Source organism: Phoenix dactylifera, chromosome 4 (assembly GCF_009389715.1).
Source record: "Phoenix dactylifera cultivar Barhee BC4 chromosome 4, palm_55x_up_171113_PBpolish2nd_filt_p, whole genome shotgun sequence".
In the NCBI taxonomy this organism is placed as follows: domain Eukaryota; kingdom Viridiplantae; phylum Streptophyta; class Magnoliopsida; order Arecales; family Arecaceae; genus Phoenix; species Phoenix dactylifera.
The window spans coordinates 26,147,331-26,174,511 of NC_052395.1; the positions used below are offsets into that span (position 1 = coordinate 26,147,331).

The 27,181-nt window shown below is 44.3% G+C and overlaps 1 long non-coding RNA gene across 4 annotated transcripts; it reads left to right on the forward strand.

Moving 5' to 3' along the window:
• The first annotated feature begins 440 nt into the window (after window positions 1–440).
• Window positions 441–27,181, forward strand: LOC120110588. Of its 4 annotated transcripts, none has more exons than XR_005511739.1 (3): window positions 441–25,237; window positions 25,314–25,630; window positions 26,895–27,181. It is a non-coding gene; the product is annotated as an uncharacterized LOC120110588 (long non-coding RNA). The 4 variants fall into 4 exon arrangements; XR_005511738.1 differs by lacking the exon at window positions 26,895–27,181 and having other exon boundaries at window positions 441–9,017; window positions 9,116–25,237; window positions 25,314–26,888; XR_005511740.1 differs by lacking the exon at window positions 26,895–27,181 and having other exon boundaries at window positions 441–9,017; window positions 10,174–25,237; window positions 25,314–26,888.

Below are 27,181 nucleotides of genomic sequence, written 5' to 3' on the forward strand. Positions count from 1 at the left end.
AGACTCTCGCCATTTCTTTTCCTCTCCATCAACCATTTCTTTGTAATTTTTTTGAGTATACTCATGCTCGTCTAGTGTAAGTTGCCGTTGAATAAAAAAAAAAAAAAAAGAAGCAACTTCTTGCTGAGATCTGAGTTTAGCAGCTTTCATGTAATCATGGGTTCAACTTGAGGACCTTGTTGACATATACCAGGCAAAGCAGAAAACATTTGTGCGATACTTATGTCCTATAGGGGGTTGCGTGCAAAATGCAGTGATCTGACGTTTGAACTTTGAATTAAGGTCGGCGAAAGTTGCTGATATTAGTTCAGATATGGTCCTCGATGTTAGCACGCGCCATGCACGCGCAAGAACTTCGTCGTACGCCGACTTCAACGGAGGGGTTCAAGAAAATACAAAGTTAGTAACCGAGATAGATTTCATTCCTCACACCTCACTACCATCTTTTGGAGCTCCTCCTCCTCCACTGCTCCCTCCACTTCCTCCTCTCCTACGTACGCCTCGTCCCTGTATCGCCTTTCCCTCTCTCTCCGCCGCCTCCTCTACCTCTCCGGCCTCCTCTACCAACGCCGCCAAGTCCTACTCTCGCTCGCTCTCTCTGCTTAAAAGAAATTATCTCTTTTCGTCTTGTTTTCAGGTTGCCAGTGCCTGTGATCAGAAATCGGACGTGGGGAGGCCATGGAAAGACCCCGATGGTGGAATTCATCGTGCGTTTCTTGGATGAAACCGGAATTCGACCTCTAATTCTTACCAGAGCGAGTTAGATTGTGAATATTGTCGTTTTCTTGAAAATCACTCTTTTCTTGGAAGGACATTTGCTATGAGGAATATTAGGAAGAAGATAGGTGGAAAAAGAACCTATTTTTTAAGAAATTGAGAGGGTAGTTTTTCTTACATCTCTCCCCCCCGCCTGGATTTGGATGGAATCATCGACAACTAAGAGAAGGGAGGTTGTGTAGGGGAGAAAACATTGGAAAGAAAGAAGGAAAACAAAGAAAAGACCGTATGTTTGGTTTTACTCGTCAACGTCAGGTTTTGACTGAAATTTTAGAGAAAAAAAGAAAGCTTTCATTTGCACCTTTTTATTTTTGATAGTTTCTTTGAATTCTCTCTTCTTTTTACACTGTAATTGTGTTGTTAATGTCCACTATTTATGCTATTGTGCACTGCTTTAAATCTTGCTGTGATTATTGGGAACATATCTGTAGAACAAACAAGAAATAACAATCTGTTGGTTTGTTGTTCAGATTTTCTATTCCTTTTTCTTGACAACTTTTTTTCCCTTGTCGGATGTAAAGATGGGGAGCAAGCAAAAAGATAGTTATCTTTTTTTGTTAAAGAGTTGAAACCCACGAATACATGAGAAAAAATTTGGAAGATCTTAAATTCTGGAATACTGTTGATGATGATAAATGACTATCTTGACATAATTGATGCATGATAATTTTAACCATAACCAGCAAAGCTTGTTCAAAGTATCCGGTCCTGATGTTATTGCAAGATTTTCCATCTTCTTTTTCAATACTTCCATCCATGTATCAGGTGTTTCCCTCCCCTTCCTTAATCCCTGGACGAAGACCCAAGTACTTCACCTTGCGGTAACCTTCTTAGATCTTCATCATATATGATCAGAACACCTCATTTACAGGCTTATTCGGAGTATGATGAGGCCAAAATGCTTCATATGCACCTTTTGTAGACCTCTACAAGGACTGGTGCAGGTGCAAACAGGATTGCTACTGCTTCTTCTCTGTTTGTCGCATTGTTCAAGAAACTTCCATCACCTTGCAAATTTGGAACTGGTCCCAAAGATGAAAAGTTGGTGCTGTAATTCTGGATGATGGAATGCAGGCATCAAACATTGCATCTAGTCACTGAATTGTGCTTTTCGAATCTATATGCATATCTGCGCCCATTTTGCACCACAAATGTCCATATATGTACATTGTCATAAGGCTCTAATTTATTCTTAAATGAGTTAAGATTGTTATTTAACTGGAAATAGAAATCTGAGATTGCAAATATGTTATCTTGAAGTTTTGATTGAGTAATATATCACTACGTCTTGACATCTTGTTTATAGTTTTCTTTATGATTTTCATTGTACCTTGGTCATGTTTGTTTGTTTGTATGTGTAATTGCAGGAATTGTAGACTATATCCATCAATTTTATTATTTTATGCACATTTATGCAATTGTTTGTATATAGCCGTGCAAATTCCATGAAAGTAATTCTTTGCTTGTCTAATTTTTGCATACAAGCATGTTATACAATGCAGTATCTTTATTTCTGCATGATTTATTAAACCTTCATAACTGTAATGGCAAGCACTATCCCATTACTTTGGGCTCTACCTTCATTTGTTCATATCTGAGTCCATATAATGGCGTGTCTTTTTTTCAAGTCAAAAGCTACAACCTTCATCAAAGGCTTACATGTTTTCCCTTTCCTCTTCTGTTAACCAGGAACCGAAACCTAAGAGTCATCCTTAACAGGGCTGTTTCTGCTTTTTGTTGCAAATGATGGAAACATCTTAACCAATAACCCCAATTTATTTGTCCTTCAATTACCATCTGCATTGTTGATGTGCTGATTTCTATTCTGATCCTTTATTCAGAGATGTCTGACAAGTTCTCTTCAAGATCCTCAACCTTTCTGCCAATGCCATTATTTGCTTCCGACTTGTATCACCACCACTGGAACCACCAATTCCTACAACTCCAACAGCAAAGACAACCAACATCTTCGTTCCTCTTTGATATGAAGTTGCAAGCATGTTAGGTTTTCTCTCCCCTCTCTGTCTTTCCCACCTTTAGCTTCTCTGGCGAGTTTTGTCGAAGGAGTTGTACAGCATCAGAATTCCATCACAAGGAAAAAATACGAAAGGAAGATTGGCTTTCTCTATGGAGGATAATTTGATTGGTTTAAAACTTTGCTAGCCTTTTACAAGCAGTCAAACCATAAATGCTCGTAAGTGGTACTTTCAGACGTGGAATCTGATGCGTATTATTTGCAACCCTAATTTTTTCGGCCAAGGCTTACTAGTTGTGGTTATAGTTATATGACATTCATTTTTTTTTGGAGAAAATAAGTTTTTTAAGGACTTGGCCACATTGAATAACCCCTGCAATCTTGAAATACTCCTTTCTTATGTTCTCTTTATTTCAATGGCCTGATTGCATTGTAAATTGATTTAGCATCAGGTAATCTAGTTAATATGCAAAGTTTTATAATGGGCAGTAGTTATAATTTGATTAATCTAAAATTGTGAAAGCTACCTCTCTCTCTTGGAAATCAATTTGCTAAGTTATCTTTCATCATTTCATCTAGTTCACAAGATTTCTCTCTGCGATAGAGAGTGCTCTGTAAATTACGGGTGGCCGCTTAAAGAAGTGCACATTATTGATATCCTGCTGTAAGTGTCCATCATAACATCACAAGTTTGCCTTCCTTGCTAAGAAGGGTGTAGGAAGGAATGTCTGGAAGGAATTCCAGCATGTCAATAGCAATAGTAATGAAAAGGCTGAGACAATCACCATTGGAAGATCAACTGCCAGCGGTGGTTTAGTTCTTTCATTCATATATATACCGTAAAGGCAGTTATAGCTAACAAAAAAAAAAAAAAAAAAAAAAAATCCAGCTGGAACAGAAGGGTACACAGACAGGTTTCCACCCAATAAGATGATACTAGTAGTCATATGGAACAAAATCTGGTCTTATTATGTATTTTAGGGCTACTGTAAATAACACCATCATGCATCATGCAGGTAGTGCTATTCCACTTCATCCTTCTTTCTCTATTCCTTTCACTCTCCCGAGCCCATATTGTTGTTTAGCTATTATACTCTGTTGATGTTAGATTTTACTCTCATGAATAAACAATAACCTACTATTTGAGTCATATATGAGATGATTTTTTTACTTAGATGTTATTCTTGGTTTATACTTGACCCTCTTTAGCCATATAATTGACTTAGATCATGGTCCCTTTTTCATTTGAAGATTATATAATTTTTTGTTGTTTTCTCGTACTTTGTTCTTCACTATGCAGCATTGAAGTTTTGTTGCATGATGTGGAAATCATTATGATAAATGGTGTGATGCCATGGGGGAACAACCACTTGCCTCCATCGACCAAAGATTAAGGGGCGTTAGTCATGATGATATTTTGGCTAAAGAAGATGCTACTCTAGAATCCCTTTTAAAGTGGAGGAAAGGATTAACAATAGGTTGGTACATAGCAGCAGCATATTAGATGTTAGATCTAGACTAGAAAATAAACATTGATGTTATTTTCTTGAGGTCTCTGTGTTAATTAAAGCTCCACAACTTTTCAGGTATTTGTGATGGATTAGGAAAAATTATAATGTGAAAGTTTGTAAATAGTTCTTTGGACTATGTCTGATCATCACACAAGTTACAAATGGTTTCATAACGAGGATATATATTTGTGAGATTCATTAAAAAGCTTTTTATCAAAGGGTCAAAATAAGCTAGAATTGAATAGATGATTCAAATATAGAATTATTTAGTAGGACAGTTTTGTCATGGCTTTTGATGTTAGTTGATGAGACTAAGGAGTAATATAAGCTGTAGATAGTAATATTAAAAACGTTCTATGTGAACAGAATTTTAGAGCGAAAGGCAGTCATTTATGAGACTAAAGAGTAATTTAAGCCGTAGATAGTAATATTAAAAATGTTCTAGATGAACAGAATTTCAGAGCGAAAGGTAGTCATTTAGGGTTGCATACATATTGTGACACAAATAGTTATATTTTTAACTTATCATTTTAATCATTTTAGTCCAACTCCTACTCCTGAAGTTCATTGGGGATCAAGGACTAGAATTGAACTTTATATTTATAAAGTATTACTTATATACATTCACATGCGATGCTTTGATATTGTTTTTGTGACTGACTCGGATTAGATACCAAATCAGGGGACTTAGGGTTTACAGATGCACTCCATTTTCTAATCAGATACACTTTAAAAATGTCTCATTTTCTCTTTCTCTCTTCATGCTTTTTCGTGAAGAGGGAGAGAGGGAGGGAGCATACGAAATGAGTGTCCGTATCAGGCCTTATATAAAATGGGAAAAAAAAGAAAAGCTAAAGGTAAAATTCACAAACGAGAAAAGAGATGGGTGTTGCTCCTTGATAGTCGTGAAGTAGGGTTCATGTTGGAATTTGAGTTCATATTAGTGTGCATATACTTTACGGAGCTGTCCTGGAAATAGGGAATTCACACTATGTTAAGCATAGAATTGATTTGTTTGCCTTAGCACAAACCCAAATTACATTAGCTTTCATGGAGCCATTAAAATTCTTGACGTAAGCTCCCAAAAAATGTCCAGCAATTCTTTGACTCGCAAAAGGTTAATTTTCTTTTTTAAAGTTTGTTCAATTTATCAAAATGAGCTGCCTGACAATGAAAAGTAGTATATCAATGATTAAATGATATTAATTCAGGTGTATAAATCTTCTACTAAAGCATGACTGATTTCATCTTGTTGTTGGTTCTTTTATTACTTCCTCCAAGTTTTTGCAAGATTGGGACCTTTATTCCTTGTTGAGTTTTTTCTTAATTCACGTCTGTCTACTGGTAGTGAATCAGAAAGATATCATGCAGCTTAAGGTTGATTGATCTCTTATCCAGAAAGTTATTTGTTCCCTTCATATTCTTTTTTATTTATTCTTGTAGCAGTTTTAATTTCCACATTATGCACAAATGTCTTAGAAAGACATGACTTGTGATTCATCCATAATATTTTTCCATTTTCCTTTGTATATATTTAAACTACTTCTGACTCATCTCTGGATTCCCCATTCTAGGTTTGCAGTTTTCCGCATTATCTATTGAGGAGAAAACTTGTTTCGAGTTGTAACAAAACACTATTTTCTGTTTCATTGACTATTTAAAGGTGCCTGCTTCTCCCTCTCCCCATCCCTCTACCTGTTTCGGTTTGCTCTGGTATAGTACGTTATAGACCTATACCATACCGAACCAAGTCACTAGCCGATACGAGCCCCAATACTGGTCTAATAGACCTTGCCTGTACCTGAATATGCTCTTGCATGACATTGGCAAGATAGAATCTCATGCTTAGCTTTTGATGTTGAAGGCTAGGTTTGAGCCTAACCCAATCTTTCATAAGTGTTAACCTACTACTAGACCCTAAAAACTTAAGCTATTAGGGAAGGGGTCAGCAACGTGTATCATGCCTTAATACCCTCCTCACATGTGGCTTGGGCCATGCATGCAACTAGGAATGACACAATATGATGAGTCAAGTATGATTCAAATAACAACTAGGGAACAAGTCAAGCGTAGAAAGACTCGAGATAATAAAGGACCATGCATGTGAACACATAAACGAGTCAAGAATGACTCAATACCATGCATGTGAACACATAAACAAGTCAAGAATGACTCAAGATAGTGAGTCAAGTATGACTCAAATAACAACAATGAACAAATCAGGTGAAGAAAGACTAAAGATAATAAATGGGTGATATAGAGAAAAATTGACTGGACTCAAAAGCTTAAGCTGTTTGGGAAGGGATCAACAATATATATCATGCTCCAACAATAGGCATAACATGCCTAAGTCCAGACTACTATGAAGTTTGCCAAGTAACATATAGTACCACAATCGTCAAAAGTTATTTGATCTGGTGAACTAATAAATTTCAGTGAGAAGCATCAACAACCTTATCTTGTATTCTTCTTAGAATTTTCACTTGTTCACCAGGTGACCTGTTCAGGTATACATTCTTTTTAACATTGTGCTAAGCATGTCTGTTATCAATGCAAGCTGTGGTGTTATAGCTGACATGGTTGTTAATGCTGAGAGATGTCACAGTATTCGGTATTCTTACATACCTTTTGGGCTTACTTTTGATACATGTAATAAATCTTGTTTATGATTTTAAAGCCTTGTTTATCATAGCTCTAAAAATATATAATTAACTATGTTGGCTACAATAATTTTGGTTTAGAGAAATGTTGAGTGCTGAAGAATGCATTATTTCTTGTTTCTAATTCAGAAGGTAACTTTCTATTCTTTATTTCTATTTACTTGTTTAACCTTCAGGTAATTATCTGTCTTTTGAGCTGTTTATTAATTGCAATATTTACCAACTTAAACTGGAGCTACTTGCTTTAAATTTTCATTATGAACTCTTAAGTTGCCGCAGAATGGGCCATTGCAGGTTGATAGGTTAGACTTCAGCGGTCATTGTCTAATTCAATCTAATGTGAGTATCTTCCACCTTTATTTTGTCCTTCTCTTTTCCCACGCAACGTCAATTCTTTGCTTATAATGACCTCCCCTCCCCCCGTGGAGTGGCTTATAAAGAAATTTGATCTCATAATATGGTTTGTCTTTCATTAGTTTATTGCAATCTATGCACATCTGTGCAACATTGGACCTATGGTGTACTTTTGATTCTCAACAGTGCCATTAAAAGCAAATTTTAATAGCATCGTGATTAAATAGTAGGTAAACACTTGTGTTGGCATTGAAGGAAACATTATCTTCTTTTGTCTTCTATTTATTTGTTTCAATTTCATGTTAAATTTCAATCCTTTTGGGTAAAGTTGTGTACTAATATCCTATACAGGTTATTAAGAATTGTGCTTAAGCTATGTTATAGTCTTTGCACTGTACAAATTAAAGCAAACCAATAATTACAAATTGTAAGAGATCATGGATAATCAGAACCTTGTGTAAACTGCAAGGACAAGAGAGATATACATGCTGTTCAAATAAAATGTTTGGGGTTTTCAACATATAACACAACTCTTTTAAAATTAATTAGACGTAAAGATCCCTTTTTATTTGCTAATTAATATCTTCTTTACCCGAGAAAATCCGAAATAGCTCATTGTATCCCTGGTTAAGACCCATGTCTCACCCATCTTTAACTCCTAGGGTTTTAGATTTAGTGGGTAGGGTCATAACATTTGGTGTCAAAGCAGGCTCCATGTGGCTGTGTTTTGAAAAAAATAAAAAATGATTTAGAGTGAGAGCTGTCTGTGGAAAGGGCTCTCTACTGACCAAAGTGCAGCTGCCATATATAAAGGCTGCTTGATTGTCCTAGAGTGAAAGTAGTCGCATGAAAAGGGCTACCTAGATCAAAGTGAGAACTGCCACAAGAGTGGGAAGTTGAGGACAGTGTCTATGGAGCATGTTGGTCTAATGACTATTGTGTATGTGGTTAAAATCCAGGCCTAGTGTATCTCTAACACTTAGTTACTTTTGGTTAGTGGTTAAGGTCATAGCATAGGTCCTCTCCCTTGAGCTTTGGAGACTGGCCTTAATACAAGGTAATGTAGAACTAAACCCATGATCTAGTTGAGATCAACATCAAGAGCTTGACCTCAATGACTATGCCCTTGAGGAGCTCGAACCCAATGAGAGTGGTGGCAATGAGCTAAAGCCTTCCCCTAGCCATCACATACCAGAAATAGCCCTGACTAATGTTGTTTTTTTTTGACATATGTTCTGGTATAGGATCATCTAATAAGAGGAACCAATTATTCCAGTCTAAGACCAATCAACTGCTTGTTCAACTTCTAGTCTTGGATCATTGAGGGGTGTTTATCCCATACAAGGTTTGGTCTTGAAAGGTCATACATGACATTTTTACATATTTAGTGAGAAAGAAATGGAGAAAGTTAAGAGAATAGAGGGAAAATGAGAATTACAGGGAACTTGAATATGCAAGTGAGGGTTATAATTTCTGTTATATATTATTGATGTATTGCATAGTACATGTTATACATTCATATATTTTGTGTAGGCTCTCATATATATGCTATTTAATGCAATTTCTGAATGTGATATAATGTTTTAAGTTTTCCTATTTTCCAAGAGAAAGGGAGGGAAGACCCATCCAACATAAATTACCCAGACATGAACATTGTGGGTGCACTGCCTGAAATTTGAACCCAAAACCTCCTTGAAGGAGGGGTGTGACCATTGGGGTATTGCCCGATTCACAATGAAGGTTTGAGTTTTTACAACTTTGAGCATACTTGCATCTGATTGCTGCTAGTTTTATGTATTTGTTCTCTGAATTTTGATGTTAAAATCATTCTTTATCAGATATGCTACGGAATGCAAAAAATGTAGATTTATTGCTTCTTTTCAGAAGAAAAACTAAAGGGACTAGAATGTGATTCATATATTTCAGCATACACTCATCTGACAATGGTGGCTCCATGCATGTAAAGTATTGCTTGTGCTTAGTTTATACTATGTTTTATGATAGTTAACACAATTTCAAATTTGAGTTATGTAATTTCTCAAAATTGATAATGTAATCACACTTAAAGTGATCAATCATGAAATTAAATTGGTTATTGCATAATATAATAACAATCATAATATTAAAAATATATATTATTTCCATCAGTTTATTGTGGTGTTGATGCTAAAATTTGTGGTTTGTACAATTCGAATGAGACTACATATATGTATGTACATGAAAGGTACTTCCATTGAAGAAAAATATTAAATGGATCAGTGAGGGGTAATATGAGACAAATTCTATTTTATGATAATAAAAAAACACTCTGATTCTTTTTTCTTTTTAAAATCTTTGGCTTTATATGGACCCCATAACTTAATGATGGAAAAAAGACACCTTCATGGAGCATGTGTTAACATGAAAAAATTAAGCAAGTTAAAAATGGCAAATTGTGGTCTTTGGCTTGAAATCTTTGCCAAATCGTATTCATGCCCATGAATGGTGGGTTGAATAGATCTTTGGATAATCTTTTGGGCACTAAAAGACATGGGTTGAGCCTTAAAAACATTGTCATCAGTTTTGGATGCATGACTGTATCGAGCTGGCCCCTGGTTGAGTCACATGCTTGGCCTAGCCTATTTGAATAATGTAGCAGTGCTATCTGGAAAATTTTAAAAACATAAAGAAAGTAAATAAATAAATATTTGATTAGGTTTTCCATCATTGTTCATGATCTTGTTCTTTTGACAATGAAGAAAAAGGTCTGAAATTTGATCCTGAATGTCTCTCTTTGTGGATGAAACAGGTTTCAGAAATTAGCTTTTTGGATTTTGCCTTAACAATTTGCACTTTGGCAAATTGCATTGTTTATAAATACCATATTGTGGAGAGCAATCTGCTTGTGCATGTGCAGGATATAAAGGATGGGAACATGAAGTAGATCTTGGTTTTTTTTTAAGTGGAAGAATGGGAGGGAGAACCACCTGCACTGCAATTACTGAGGTCCAAAGTTTTTTGGGATGCACCACCCAAGAATTGAATTCAGAACCTCTGGCTACTAAGCAGAATGGTGTGACCACTAAGGAATTTATCTAGTTTCTTCAGTTATTAGAGCTTACATGATAAAAACATATAGTTTAAGACTTTAAGGTTTTGCAATAACGAACATTTCTGGCACATTAAAGCTTGATGGGCCCAGATGTCAATTACGTGGACTAAACACTAAAACGTTTTAAGGTTTTGTGCCAATGACACGACATACTCCAGAAATGCAAAAACGGATATGTCCAGTTAATGCTGGGTAAAATATTCAGCATAGCAGCAGTGGTAGTATATCATGCCGTTACCTCAGTCATTTTTCTTCTGAATATTGTCATCTGTGGTTATGGAAGAAAAATTATCTACATATTCTTCTATAAGGATACAAATGACTCATCTAATTCATTATATGATGGGGGGCAAAATGGATCGTCCTACTTAGGACAAGGGATCATCCCACTCCAGCCGGGTAGGCTTCAGCACCGACCAGGCTAGACCTCGATCCTGCTAAGAGCCAGTTCGATCTTGAACTTCGCTGAAGGCTCAGCCGACCTCGGGCGGATCTCTCCGTTGCTACGACCTACAACGACCTCTTCTGATGCTTATAATGACGTTCCGAGCCCAAGCTCGGGGCACCCTGCTGCGTCGACTGCGAGCCAAAGAGCTGCTTCGACTGCAGGACTATACGACGACGCTCCCCGGTCGAGCTCGGAGCGCCCCTATATTCACCGATGTGCCCCGACCGAGCTTGGGGCGTCCTTATATTCGCCGACACGCCCTGGCCGAGCTCGGGGCGCCTTTATATTCACCGACACGCCTCGACCCGAGCTCGGGGCACCCTATCGTGCAGACCTCAGAATCGGGGAGGCTAGGCCGACCTCAGCACCCGCCAAGCCGACCTCACTAAACATACATCGCGGCCTCTGAGCGAGCCCGACCTTAACGCCCACTAGGGTGACCTAGCCGAGTATATGATGTGACCTCTCATCGAGTTCGACCTCGCCCACGTCCGCATCCACGTGCGCGCCCACGCACGCACCTACATCCGCATACGTAGCCGTACATTACAACTTCACCGCACTATGCTTTGCTTGCTAACCAATGACAACTAAGGATGACGCCATGCTGCCCCTGTCCCAGCCATATCCTGCCACATCTACCAATGTCTTACCGTTCACAAGAACGGCCTACGTCGTGCGCCTCAAGCAAGCTCTAGCTGCGCGCTATCTGGCTAAAAGCTATCTCCTCCCATGACGAGGATGGGCCATACCTCCGCCACTTGGGCCCTCTACGGGGACTATAAATAGCCTAATTGATAACGCCTAAAGGACTTTTGGCCGGACCAACTAAGATCCACTCTAACTTGAGCGTCGGAGGGCCCTCACCGGAACCACTGGTGAGGCTTTGTGCAGGTACGCTGTCGCACGGGAGGTGGCTTTCCTTTCTCCGCTCCGGTCGGCAGCTCCCTTGACTCCCCCGGCATGGTCATGCTTGGGTCAAATTTGAACCACAACATCTGGCGCTATAGAAAAGGCCTGAGTTGTGATCATGAGGTTAAGGAGTCACGGAGCTCCAAATGCATCGAGCAGCCGGGTACCAACACCCGACAACTCGCTTCAAAGTCCACCCCCTGCAGCACTTGCATTGGCGGACCGGATTCTTCAGGTCCAGCCAGAGCAGCTTGATCTGCTTTTTTAGCAGGTCCAAACACTTACTGCGGCCGTCTAAGGCCTGCAGCAGGGCGGAGTCCAATCTGCACCCCTTCTTTGCGGACGTGAGTCCATCAGACTTCACCCGCGACGTCGTTCTCCTGGCAGGCAGCGCACGATGGACGATGAAAGGAAACCTCGCCACTATCGAAGCTCCCATCGAGCTCGATCCCCAAGCTAGGAGGGCTTGTCGCATGGCCATCGCCCTGAGAGCCTATGCCGAAGCTCGATGCCCCGATCACGGGAGCAACCATCAGAGGAGGGATCCGCCCCGTGCCGGACCGCCTGTAGCGTCGACCAAGAGCCGGAGAGGCTCCATCGACCACAGACAACGACACCCCCACCTAAGCTCGACAGAAAAGTCGAGAATTTGGAGCGACAGATCCAAACGCTTCAAGACCAAGCTCCGAAGTGCGACGCCGACCTCAACTTCACAACCGAGTCTTCATTTCCTCGGCGGGTCGCTGATGAGCCGATCCCCCAGAGGTTCAAGATGCCGTAAATAGAGCCATATGATGGCTCGTCTAATCCTCTGGATCATCTGGAGAGCTACAAGGCCCTTATGACACTCCAAAGGGCTACAAACACCTTACTTTGTAGGGCCTTTCCAGCAACTCTCCGCAAGGCAGCTCGCCTTTGGTTCTCCGGGTTAAAGCCCAGCTCGATTTTTTCCTTCGAACAGCTGGGCAGGCAGCTCGCCACCCATTTTGCTGCCAGCCGACGTCAGCGCCGGACCTCAGACTCCCTTTTTGCCATCAAGCAGGAGGGAGAATTCCTGAAAGACTACATTGATCGCTTTACCTCGGCTACATAGGAGATTTGCGATCTCGACCAGTCTATCGCCATATCGGCGTTGAAGACTGGAGCTCGGTCCCACAAGTTTCTCTTCTTCATCGAGAAAAGGTTTTCCGCCGACTTTCCAGAAATGTTGGCCCGAGCTCGGAAGTTCGCCAAGGCTGAGGAACCCCTGGCCTTTTGGCGCGAAGCGGCCGAGCGGCCTGCTAAGATGCAGAAAAAGCACCACGGGGAGCACTCCTGACCAAGGAGCAGATCCCCCAAGTGTGAGAAAAATCCTTCTCGGCCTAAGAGCCCGGTTTGCCCGAGGTCTCCTCTCCAAAAGCTCGGTAAATATACTCTCCTTCAGAAGTTTGGAAAGTACACTCCCTTCACATCCAACTGAGCTGAGATTCTCATGGAGATCGAGGGTTGGGGCTACCTTCGGCCCCCGCCAAGGATGCGACCGTCCGTGCCGCGGAAGCGCTCGGACTAATACTGCCGCTTCCACAAAGACCATGGCCATGATACGGAGGACTGCTATCAGCTCCATGATGAGATTGAGGCACTCATCCGCCGGGGTCGGTTGAGTCAGTTTATTTGAGGCTGATCTGAAAAGAGGGCGCCCGAGGAACAGGATCTCGAGCCGCTCGAGGAGCAAAACAACAACTGACCTGTTGCAGGCATTATCCATACCATCGGAGGAGGGCAACTAGAGACTCCTAGGGTGTCGAGCCGGAGAGAAGAGAGCTTCTTCAAAATGTCCGCGCACTGTGGAAGTCATCTCTTTCTCTGATGAAGATCTGAAGGGTGTTGAGACCCCCTATGATGACGATGTAGTTATTTTCCTCATCATTGCAAACTTTGATGTAAAAAAAGTTTTGGTGGATAATGGAAGTTCTGCAGACGTCTTGTTTTATGATGCCTTCCAAAGGATGGAAATGACTGTAGAGTAACTTGAAAGAATGAGCACTCCTGGTCGGGTTCACAGGATATTCTGTACCTGTCGAAGGGGTCGTCAGCCTACCAGTCACGGCCGGGAGTGCCCCCCGAGAAAACACTGTGAAGCTAAACTTTCTCATGGTCAGGGTCGCCTCGGCCTACAACGCCATCCTCGGCAGACCAGGGTTGAACGTCCTCTGAGCTGTGGTGTCTACCTACCACTTGCTCCTGCGGTTCCCCACAAGTCGAGAAGTTGGCAAAGTCCAAGAAGATCAGGCAGCAGCCAAGCAGTGCTATATGACTGCACTCAAAGATAAGCAGCCGGCCGAGCTTCCGGCTTAAGCACTGCCCATTGAAGGGTTAAAAGTGCGGGATGATCTAAGATAGCAACGAGGTGAGCCCGGCGAACGCCTCCTCCACATCCCCTTAAGGGACGACCGACCCGAGCAGACTGTGCAGATCGGGTCTGGCCTGGGCCCAGAGACGCGAGCTCATGTGATCGAGTTCCTTCGGGCCAATGCCGACATGTTCACCTGGTTGCCTGCTGACATGCCTGGGATAGACCCTGAGGTGATGATCCACTAGCTCAAGGTGCACCCGACCCACAAGCCGGTCAGGCAGAAGAAGCGGAATCTCGCAACAGACCGGTAGCAGACGGTGGCCGAAGAGGTTAATAATCTCCTCAAGGTTGGCTTCATCAAGGAGGTCACTTACCCCGATTGGCTCGCCAACATTGTTCTTGTAAAAAAAGCCAACGGAAAATGGCGCATGTGCGTGGACTATACCGACCTAAACAAAACCTGCCCAAAAGACAGTTTTTCTCTTTCGAGGATTGACCAGCTCGTCGATGCCACCTCCGGACATCAACTTTTAACCTTCATGGATGCCTTTTTCAGATACAATTAGATACGGATGGCACCAGAAGACGAGGAGAAAATTGCCTTCATCACTGACAAGGGCCTTCATTGCTATAAGGTTATGCCTTTCGGACTGAAGAATGCCGGAGCAACCTATCAGCGGCTTGTCAACAAGATCTTCAAGGATTAGATCGGGCGAAATATGGAGGTCTACGTCGACGACATGCTAGTGAAAAGCCAGGCGGCCGATCACCATATCGCCGACCTGGATGAGGCATTCTCCACCCTCCGGAGGTATCAAATGAAGCTCAATCCCACAAAGTGCGCCTTCGGAATCACTTCAGAAAATTTTTTTGGCTTCGTGGTGACGCAACGGAGAATTGAAGTGAGCCCCGAGAAGATCCGGGCACTACAAGAAATGACACCGCCAAAGATGGTCAAAGAGGTGCGACGGCTCGCTGGTCGGATAACTGCCCTTAACTGCCCTTGGAAGATTCGTCTTCCGATCAGCTGAACGGTGCCTTCCCTTCTTCAAGATCCCCAAGAAGCCAAAGGACTTTGTATGGTCCGAGGAGTGCCAGCAGGCCTTTGAAGAGCTTGGACGCTACCTCGCCACTCCTTCTCTGCTTACAAAGCCCCAGTGTGGGGAAGTTCTCTACCTGTATCTTGCGGTCTCCCCAACCGCAGTGAGCTCGGTACTAGTCTGAAAAGAAGATAAATGTCAGAAGCCCATATTCTACACCAGCCGAATTTTGCGGGATACGGAGATCAGATATTTCAAGTTAGAGAAAACAGTCTATGCACTCGTCACCTCGGCCCGTAGGCTTCGACTCTATTTTCAGGCGCACACCATAGCAGTGCTGATTGACCAGCCTATAAGGCAAATTTTGCAGCGGTCTGATCGAGCTGGAAGGATTGCAAAATGGGCAGTCGAGCTCGGAGAATTTGATCTCGGGTACCTTCCTAGACCGGCGATCAAAGCCCAAGTGCTTGCTGACTTTTTGGTGGAGTCCACCTTACCGAACGACCCTCAAATCGAGCTCAACCGAAAAGAAAAAGATGCTTCCGAACAGCCATGGATCCTACATGTCGACGACTCTTTGACCTCGGGGGGCAGCGACGCAGGCTTCATCCTTGCCAGCCCGGATGGAGTGGTTGCAGAGCAAGCCTTGCGCTTTGAGTTCTCTGCTTCCAACAACGAGGCGGAATACGAAGCTCTGATCGCCGGGCTGAAATTGGCCAAGGAACTCAAAGTCCTCGGCCTGAAAGTCTTGAGCGACTTCCAGCTCATGGTGAGCCAAGTTCTGGGAGATTTCGAACCTCGGAAGCCATCAATGATAAAATACCTCCAAAATATACGGGACATCACATAAACTCTAAGCAACTTCTACATTCAGCATATCCCCAGATCGGAGAATGCAAGAGCCGATCTGCTGTCGAAGCTAGCGACGTCCAGCTTGGCCGAGCTCCCAAAGAGCACCTTCCCTGAGTGCTTGAAGGCACCAAGCACAGAAGGCCCTGAGCCGGTACTGTGTACAGAAACCAAGCCGAGCTGGATGGACCCTCTGACAGACTTTCTACAATACAGAGTCCTCCTCGTGGACAAGCTTGAAGCCTGATGACTTGAACGTCACTCGACTCGTTACATCATGTACGAGGGCAAGCTGTACCACCGGTCATTCACGTCGCCACTTCTCAGATGTCTCCGCCCCTTAGAGGCGGACTATGCAATGTGGGAGGTATATGAGGGAACATGCGGAAGTCATCAGAGAGGCCGAGCTTTGTCGTACAAGATTCTGCGGCAAGGATACTACTGGCCCACAATGCTAAAGGACACGGTGGAGTTCGTCCGAAGGTGCGATCGATGCCAATGCCATGCCAATGTCCAACGCAGACCTTCGGCACTATTGACGCCAATCAGTGCCCCCGGCCTTTTGCCCAATGGGGAATCGATATATTGGGGCCTTTTCCTCCAACTACAGGATAACGAAAATTTCTTATTGTCGCCGTCGACTACTTCACGAAGTGGGTCGAGGCAGAACCTATAGCCCAAATCACCGAACCAAAAGTGCAGAGCTTCGTCTGGAGAATGATAATCTGCCGGTTTGGGCTTTCTCGAGTCATCATATCCGACAACGGCCGCCAATTTGACAATGCTCGGTTCAAGGAGTTCTGCTCCGAGCTCGGCATCAACCATCGCTTCACATCGGTGGCTCACCCCCAAACCAATGGGAAAGCAGAAGTGACTAACCAAATCATCTTACAGGGGCTCAAAGCCAGACTGGACTGAGCAAAGGGGCAATGGGCCGACAATCTCTATAATGTTCTCTAGGCATACTGGACGATCTTCCGAGTTTCCACCGGAGAGATCCCTTTCAACCTATCCTGTGGCATAGAGGCGGTCATCCCCCTTAAGGTCGGGTTACCCTCGCCCCAGGTTGAAAGCTTTGATGCTACAACCAACTTGGTACGACTCCGGAGTAACATGGACCTACTTGAAGAAACAAGAAAAGCAGCTCAGATTCGAATGGCGAAATGCCAGCAAAAAGCGGCACAATACTACAACTCCAGATTCAAAGTTAAATCATTCAAGGTCGGCGACCTCGTCCTGAGGGAGGCTGAAGCCTTCTGACCTTTGGAGCAGGAAAAACTCACCCCGAACTGGAAAGAACCATACCGAGTCGTCCGAATCTAGCGGTCGGAAGCTTACAAGCTGGAATCTCTGGACAGTAATTTAGTCCTTCGAAGCTGAAATTCTCATATTATCAATGAAAACAACTTCCAAGAACTCCTGCGAAATATCTTTGAAATGCCTCGACTGGTTCGACATGCTTTGGCCACCTTCATGGCGTGAGTCTGCAACTACAATATAACGACGTCTCGGGCCCGACCTCGGGGTGTCCTGCAGGATCGACCAAGAGGCGAAGAGGCTCCGTCGACTGCAGGTACAAGAACGCTCCTGATCTGAGTGGGGGCACCCTGCGGCGTCAACAGAAAGCCGTTGAAGAGCTTTCCTGACCACAACAATCTACAAGCACTCCTCTGGTTTGAGTGGGCGGCGCCCTGCGGCATCAACGGAGAGCTGTTGAAGAGCTCCCCCGACCACAGTAATCTACAACTACGCCTCTGATCTGAGTGGGAGGCTCCCTGCGGCGTCAACTGGGAGCCGTTGAAGAGCACCCACAACCGCAACGGTCTATAATGATGTCCTAAGCTCGACCTTAGGGCGTCCTGCAGGATCGACCAAGAGCTGAAGAGGCCCCGTCGACCGCATGTATAAGCATGCCCTTGATCTGAGTGGGGGGCGCCCTGCGGCGTCAACGGAGAGCTGCTGAAGGGCTCCCCCGACTGCAGTAATCTACAAGCATGCCCTTGATCTGAGTGGAGGCACCCTGCGGCGTCAACTGAGAGCCGTTGAAGAGCACCCACGACTGCAGCGATCTATAATGACGTCCCGGGCTCGACCTCGGGGCGCTCTGCAGAATTGACCAAGAGCTGAAGAGGCCCCGTCGATCGCAGGTAGAAGCACGCCCTTGATCTGAGTGGGGGGCGCCCTGCGGCGTCAATGTGGAGCCGCTGAAGAGCTCCTCCGACCGCAGTAATCTACGAGTACACCCCTGATCTGAGTGGGGGATGCCCTGCGGCATCAACTGAGAGCTGTTGAAGAGCCCCCACGACCGCAGCAACCTATAAGGACGCTCCTAATTTGAACCCCCCCCCCCCCCGCCGCCGCAGAGTCGACTAAGAGCCGAAGAGGACCCGTCGACCATTTGCAAGAAAGGACGCCCCGATTGAGCTCGGAGCGCACTGAGGAGTTGACCGTGAGCCAATGAGACTCCCTCGACCTCAAGAAAAGTTTGAGGGCGACCCGACCTTGGTTCGAGCGCCCAAGTAAGGCCTACAGAAATCTACAAGGCCGAAGAGCGTCAAAGCTCACAACGGCCTTCTATCTAAAAGATGCCCTAGCAAACTACAGTACGAAAGCTAAAGCAGGGCTTCAAACTCAATTTTTAGATAGGAGCTTGAAGCTGACCTGATGCCCGATCTGGGCGCCTGAAGTGCGCCAACAGACGAGCTCAAGAGTAGCAGACTCCATCGACTTTCTAAGACTAGGAGGTGAATGCCGAGTACAAGGACTTCGGCAAAAATTCAACATAGATCCTGTTATGTGAAAGCTAGGCCATGACCTAAGCTATGCAGTTTGGATCTCGCTAGCCGGATATAAAGCAGGACGAGCTCAAATGTCTAGTCAGACTTCAAAGACAAAGCAAAATGAGCTGAAAGACTTGGCCAAATCTTAAAGGTACAAAATGCTGAAAAGATATACTTTATTGATATTAAAAGGCCAAAGGCTAAGTACAAAAAGAATCGACCTTGAGGTCGGATTGAATATCAAAAAGTCTGAGCGGCCGACCTTACAAGAATGAAATAGAAGGAAAATGAATACAAGCAAAACTCAGGTGGCCTCGGCGGTCTCGGTCCTGACCTCAGGAACGGCCTCGATTCCGGTGGCGACCTCAGGGACGGTCTCGGGCCCGACCTCAGGGACGGTCTCGGGCCCGACCTCGGGAATGGCCTCGGTTTCAGCGACGACCTCAGGGACGGTTTCCGACCTGACCCCAGTAGCGGCCTCAGAAGTATCTTCGCCCACTAGGTCGGTGATGAGCTCACGTGCTTCAGCAAGCTCCTTCATCTCGGCTGCGATCGCCACTTCGTCAGCTCCACACAGATCCGGGAGGCCGCTGAGGTCGACCCCGGGACAGAGCCATTGGGCCTGATCACGACAGTTCTCAAAGCCTTGGATCATGGCGTCGGTAGCCCCCTCCGCCATCTCCTCAAAATTTTCCTTGGATTGGTGAAGTTCTTGATCGCCTCCCGAGTCTGCTCCTCGGACCATCTCCCAAGCCGCTCGGCCTTCAACTTCAAATGTTCGGCCTCGTACTTCTGGCTAGTCACCACGACCTCAAGATTGGAGATGCGGCCCTCAGCAGCCGAACGAGCTCGAGCGTTCTCGAGCAGCTCGACCTCCATCTTCCGGATTTGGGCGAGACCGACTTCGACCAGACCCTCGGCCGCCCTCCTCTTTTCCTCGGCCTCATGCCACCACTGCTCGACAGCCGTCACCTTCTGCTGCCGCTGCTCAGCAGCCGCAGCTCGGACCTCGGCTTCCTTCCCCCGCCGCTCCGCGGCCTCCACCTTCGACCGAAGCGCCCTTACCCGGTTCCGAAAGTTGGATGCAGCGTCTGCCAACATGTCGATTAGGTGGAGGAACTGGCACAAGAAATAAAAGATTAGCAGAGGTCAAGCACGTGGAAGGAAATGATGAAATGAATGAGCAGGAGCAGCATCTCTCACCATAATGCTAGTGGAGTAGGCTTTATCGACAGCCTCTTCGAATCCCAACTGCTCCAATCGATCTCGATCGCCCGGAAGCATAATACTGCGGACGAGCTTGCGGGCGACCTCGGCAGACTCAAGGGCCATATCATCCTCGAATACCCGACACTCGGGCTGGAACGACCTCCCGGGTTTGGAGGGAGCAGGATTGGTCCCCGAAGAGGTTAGGACCTCAGAAGAGGATGGGCCCCCGGGCTTGCTCCCTGGCTTGGGGCCCGACCGGCGCCGCCGAACGACTTTGTGGGCCTTCTGAGCTCCACCAGTAGGCGCTACAATCGCTTGAACATTTGTACCCCCTCCTGCGGTCGATGGGGGCAAGTCGGCCTCGGCCGGAAGGGCCTGCTCGGCCTCAGGTCGAGCAGGTTCAATGACCACAATTTCGGCGGGCTCGCCTCGCTTGGTGCCAGAACTGGTGGCGATCCTCGGCTTCTTCAACTTCCCTTCTAGCCGAGCTCCCTCCGAAGCGGCCGACCTCTTATGGTATTTGGCCATCAGGGTCTCGGCATCGAAAATCATTTTTGTAATTTCTGACAACAGGAGACTTAGTCAAAATCCAGCATAAAAAAGAAAAGAAAAGAAAAGAAAAACGGCACCGCCCTTACCCTCAGGATGAGCCGAGCTCAGGCCCACACTCAACAAAGCTTCCTCGCCAAGTAGATCAGGAAGCTTCAAAGTCTCTCCAAGACCGAGCAGCTTGTCTAAAGTCTCCTGCTCGCACCGCGACAGCTTGGGGAGCTTATTATTTACCGAGGCCCGCAGCGAACCCCAGGTCGGGTCGAACCTCCATGATCGCCCGGAGGAAAGAAAGAAGAACTTCTCCTTCCATCCATGAATGGAGGAAGGAACGCCTCGGAAGAGTACGCGGCCTTCCCGAGGAGAAAAGTACCACCACCTTTTATCTGCGGAGCAAGCTTTCAATACGAAGCAGCTCCGAAAGACATTCACCGAGGTGGGGAGTCTGTGGGCAAGACACAAGGCGAGGAACCCAATAATCATTCTCCACGAGTTCGGAGCAAACTGCGTAGGGACTAGGCGATAAGTCGCTTGAAGCTCGCTTACAAACCCGCGAAGGGGCAAGCTTAGCCCAGCTCGGAATGTCTCTATGTACACCCCAATCCGACCTCTTAGGGGATCGGTGACCTGAGCATCGGGCCCCGAAAGTTCAAGGATGAACTCACAGGGGAAGAAGAACTGAGCCCGAACCAGGCTCAGCTCCTCTTCACTTACGCTCGAGCCGATCCCGCTGGGACCGTGATCCACCTTGAGCTCGACCTCCTCCACACTTGAAGAAGCCCGGGCTTGGGATGAACCTGTGCCAAGCACAAAGGCTGTGGGCGACCCCATTGCCTTGCTCACAGATTCAAAAAAGAAAAAAAAGATAGACAGTTCTCCGAGCGACCGAAATGGGATAAAGTACCTACCCAAGGGTTCGCCGAAGAAGATAACTGAGAAAAGGAGGACCGCTGAAAATCGAGAGCAAAGCTCGTCGCGAAGGTCGCCGGGAAGCTCCGGAAACACTCAAGGAGAAGCTCGAACACAGCAATAATAACGGTCAGGAAGAAGAGTGGAGACAAGAGAGATCAAATAAGGACCCTAGGGTCCCTCCAAGGCCTTATATAGCCTACTCCAATGGCTCTGATCGGCTAACCTAAGCGATCAAGCAGCTGGATCTCACTGCGTGGCAGGCCCAAAAGCTCCCTCAGCAAATCTTCCAGAATCGTGGTACTAAAAGCCGATCATCATGAAGGACACTTCGGAGAACGGGGCATTAACGACTGGCCCCTCGTATTCCATCAGGCAACGCTCTTTGGAAGACGGGTCATTAATGATTGACCCCTTTGCATTCCATCCAGCGATGCCTCGGAAAGAAGCGCGCACGCAGCACATTAAAGAGCTCCCATGGCCGTTTTCGCTTGGAGTAACGTGGCAAATTAAGCCACCCAAGCTCGGCTCAAGAAGCTCGGCTTGAAGCCATCAGCCCCAATAATACACCAAATGTACCCTGCTTGATGCGCGCATCTTCATGAGCACTTGGCCACGATGCAGGACGACCAACAAGTTAACTACTTTCTTCATCCGAGCCAAAGAGCGACTCGACCTCGAAAGTCGGAGGGATGATGGGGGGCAAAATGGATCATCCTGCTCAGGACAAGGGATATCCCACTCCAGCCGGGCAAGCTTCAGCACCGACCAGGCCAGACCTCGATCCTGCTAAGAGCCAGTCCGATCTCGGACTTCGCCGAAGGCTTAGCCGACCTCGGCCAGATCTTTTCGCTGCTACGACCTACAACAACCTCTTCTGATGCTTATAATGACGTCTCGAGCCCAAACTCGGGGCGCCCTGCTCCGTTGACTGCGAGCCAAAGAACTCCTTCGACCGTAGGACTATACGACGACGTGCCTCGGTTGAGCTCTGGGTGCTTTATATTCGCCGACGTGCCCCGACCGAGCTCGGGGCGCCCTTATATTCGCCGACACGCCCCGACCGAGCTCGGGGCGCCCTTATATTCGCCGACACGCCCCGACCGAGCTCGGGACACCCTACCGAGCAGACCTCAGAATCGGAGAGGCTAGACCGACCTCAGCACCCGCCAAGCCGACTTCACTAAACATACGTTGCGGCTCCCAGCGAGCCCGACCTCAACGCCCACTGGGCTAACCTCGCCGAGTATATGATGTAACCTCTCATCGAGCTCGACCTCGTCCACGTCCGCATCCACGTGCGCGCCCACGCACGTGCCCACGCCTGCATACATGGCCGTACATTACAACTTCACCGCGCTATATTTTGCTTACTGGCCAACGACAACCAAGGTCGACGCTATGCTGCCCCTTCTCCAGCCATACCCTGCCGTATCTACCAACGCCTTACCATTCACAAGAATGGCCTACGTCGTGCACCTCAAGTAAGCTCTAGCTACGCGCCATCTCCTCCCATGATAAGGACGGGCCATATCTCCGCCACCTGGGCACCTCTACGGGGACTATAAATATAGCCCCATCAGGTAACGCCTAAAGGACTTTTGGCTGGACCAACTAAGATCCACTCTAACTTGAGCGTCGGAGGGCCCTCACCGGAACCACCGGTGAGGCTTTGTGCAGGTACGCTGTCGCACGGAAAGTGGCTCTTCTTTCTCCGCTCCGGCCGGCAGCTCCCTTGACTCCCCCGGCGTGGTCACCCTCGGGCCAAATTTGAACCACAACATTATATTTTTTTTTTTCTCTTTCTTGTTATTATAGAAAAGAAGTTTGTGATAGTCATGCTTATCTTGGATTGTCAAGTTTACGAAGTTCTATAATAAATTATCATGGTTCATTGTATTTTAAGTTATCCACTTAGAGCATTTTCAATTCAAATATAAAATTGGAGTGGAACATCAATTTCTAACGCTGAAGAACTGTTATATTGTTTTGTTGGTAACTCTTAGGTAGCACTAAATGCCATTTTTGCTAGATTCTACTTTTGATCACTATTTTGGTCCTTCGTGATTTGATCAGATGTCCATCAATCGAGGATATTGATAAGGATGAGGCTCGGGAAACTCAAGTTTGAATTTAATATTAAATAATTGTTATTGGTGACAGAAAATGTATTCTGAACTTGATTAAAGTTCTCATTTGACAATCATTCATGGGAGCCTCCTTGATATTTTTAAGCAGATAGGCAAGCAGTGCTGAATTTTCTGCATTTAGTTTCAGTGGCTGAGAGTTTCTTTCTGTTCTCATTGTTTAGTCACATCCTTGCCTCACAACCCATGAGTTCTCTTCTAAGCAGGATTATGATTGTCACCCAATTATTCTCAAACAGCTGGACAATTTAAAGGTTATGGTCCTATGTTCCTCTCCAAATCATGCTGCTTAGGTCACGATCATAAGAGAATTTCAGAATGAATCTTAACAATCAACTTATTGGTTCTCTCCAAGAAAAGAAAAGGAAGATTCTTACTAGAAGATATGGGGGGCAGGCTCGACTATGATACAATTTTTTGGATTGATTACAGCCTACTTGAGCTCAAACAATCATTGGCATGTGGGAAGATTCTGAAGGATTTTTTTGGCGTTGGTGATTGCATGTCATATCCTTGTTCAATTTGTCAACTAGTTTTACCAATTTTTTTTTCTCTCTATGCAGATTGCTTAAAATACTTGCACTACCTTTCTTTGGTACTTGTGCACTTGGTCTATAATGTTTTAATGGATATCAATTTATTTCTTTTTAATGCAGACAAGTTTCTTTCAGAGTCGATGTTTCAGCCCCTAATAAGTGCTTGCGGAGTTGGGACTGCCAGGGTTGTGATTAGTGCTAAAATTTGAAGGTGACAACTGACCGGATATGTATTGGTTGTTATAGAGAATTTTAAGTTAAACAATAATCGGAAATTAAGACCACATAATAGAAAAGTAAAGGGATAAAAAGCTAAGTCGGTATAATACTCAAATGTAATTTTGATTATAATGTAGCAATATATTTAGTTTTCTTATGAAAAGATTGCCTGGTAACCTGTTAGTATGGAGTGAATGGACTATTACTGTTGTCCTCATTGTTAGCTCCTTTCCATGATTAACTCTGTACCCTACCCCCACCGAGTGATCTGTTTTTGTTGATAATATTCTGGAAAGGAGGGCATATAGAGGTTTAAGAATAGACCAATGCCAAAACATTTTCTTCATGTATAGTGATAGTACTCAAATGCTGCATTATTACAAGCTAGCGGCAGGCATTTGTACTGCATTTGTGTGGTTGCATAGGTGATGACTACGATTGCCCGACTGGTTAAAGATCTTTTCTGTCACTTGATACATGTATTTTTACGTTATTGGATGGTTTATTTCTGTTGTTGCTTCTTCTTAAGATTGAGAATGGAACTTAGTAGAGTGTATTTCTTAAAAATTAAGAGTTTTTTGAGGATAGAGGCATCCAGTAGATGACATTTGTAGTCTCTTTTTGCGGTTGACATGTGAAGCCTTCCTGTTATAGTTTTACAGATTCATGCATATTTATTACATAATGCATGCAAGCTTGTCGGTACACTCCCCCCACCTTGAATAATGGCTGTTTATTGCCACCAAAAAGAAGAAAAAAATGAAATGAACAGTGCCTCTTTGTTGGCTACCGAGCCAAGGCAGGATGAGGTTGACAGGGTATCGTGCAAGGTAGGCTTGGACAAGATATCATGTGCTGCCAGGAAAACTGCTACATCTACGAAAATATAGAGCACTTGCATGTGCTGCTCTCTGCATGCGTCTTGGATTCTTGAAGGTGGCGTCCATATAACGAGGCTTACTAATTATTAGCACATTACACAAATTTCATTGTTCTTATTTACATTGGACAGGTAGGAGGCAGTCATGGAGCTGTGGTTGCATGCTGAGGATATAACTTTTTCCAACTGATAGATGCCTTTGCTTTACTGAAGTCATATCTCAGAAGTCCCATCAGGATGTACTGCAATTTCAACTTGTTGCATGCAAGAGGCTTGGTGAGGCATGTGTGACATGACATGTCATTGATGCTCATCGAGTTGAATTTGGATTCGTGCTGGTGGTCAAGAGTTATAGAATCTTATGTTCATGATTCTTTTTACCAGGCCTTCAAGCTTTACCAAACTGGGGGTCGAGGATTATAGAATCTTATCTTCGTGCAAGGCTTGAGGTACCTTCTATTAGCCCTTATAGCTAGATCTATTGGCTATCTGAAAAATAAGAATGCTTTGTCACGTCGGTTTTGTACGTATGCATGCTGCATTTGTTTTGAGAATAAGAAACAAATAGAAATAATAAAATTATGCCTGCAGAAATAGTTATTCTGTGAGTTAGGCCAATTTTCATTTGATTTTATTTTTGAATGGCAGAAGTCATCTTTTTGGAATAACTTTTGAAAAGTCATTATTTTCATCAAAAAAGAAAGAAAAAGTAGGCATAAGAAAAGGTGTCCTCGTTCCAAGGAATTAACTTATGATGGTTCCTCTCCCATGGGTATATCCATTTCTTGATTTTGCTTCCTTTATGAATGCTGTTTGATAAGCATAAAACTTATTCCAAGTTATATTATCAAATAATGCAGTGGTAAAATTTATTTGGCTTGGCAACTTTGTAAAAAATCATTTTTTATTTACCTTCTACCAGCCCTTACAGCTCCAGGAACAAAAATCTTAGGGTAGGCACCAAAGCAACAAATATGGATGAGCTTCCTATTTTGCCATATTTTTCTAGTGCCTATCTTAAAGCATAAGCCCAAAAGTCAAAAACTTCAACTATTAATGGAGTCTTCGGACCCGTGATTAATATATATCTGTGCGTGTGATCCTCTTTTTTTTTGTTTTCAGATTATGCTTTTTACCGGTACACACTACATAAACAGATGATACACATCCATCATCTAGCAAGTTAATATACACCTCTAGATAAATCGATACATAGTTTCCAAATCAATACACGGTGCACGATCAGATGATATATATACCTAGTATATTAGTTTTCTAACAATCCAATATACACCTCGAAGTAAATTGATACATAGTTTCTATAAATCATGTTCATCAATATACGTTATATAATTAGGTGATACATATTCATTGACTTTCTAATACATACAACAAGCTTCTTCGATACACACCCAACAGTGATCTAGTATATATCTCCAAATAAATTGATGGATAATTTTTAAAATACATTTTTTTGCTAGTATACACTATATAATCAAGTGATACACACCAAGCAATCTAAATTATCTGGTAAATCAATATATATCTCTACGTAAATCGATATATAGTTTCTAAAATATAGTATTCATTAGTACTTGTATAAAGTGCACAGTTTTTAACTTTGCCGAACATAAAAAAATATATACATATTATTTCTTAGATTTTATGAATACTTAGGTGCAAAGATCTTGAAAAAAAGAGAATGATTCGTAGGTAGGTGGAGAAAGATAATCATAAAAGAGAAGGAAGACCTCACGGGCGGAAGATATGACTTGACAAGGAATAGGACAGATGGAGAGACTTGATAAGGAAGACATAGGATGCCACATGTGATTTTCTTTTCTTTTTTGCTTTTTTTTCTTTCTTTAAATTATGGACCGATGACTCGGTTAGTAGGAGAAATTTCTGACTTTTGGGTTTCTGCTTTAAGATGGAGAAATATGGTACCAATATGAAAAGGAAAATACTTTGTCTATTTGTTCGGTGTACATGTAAGGTGG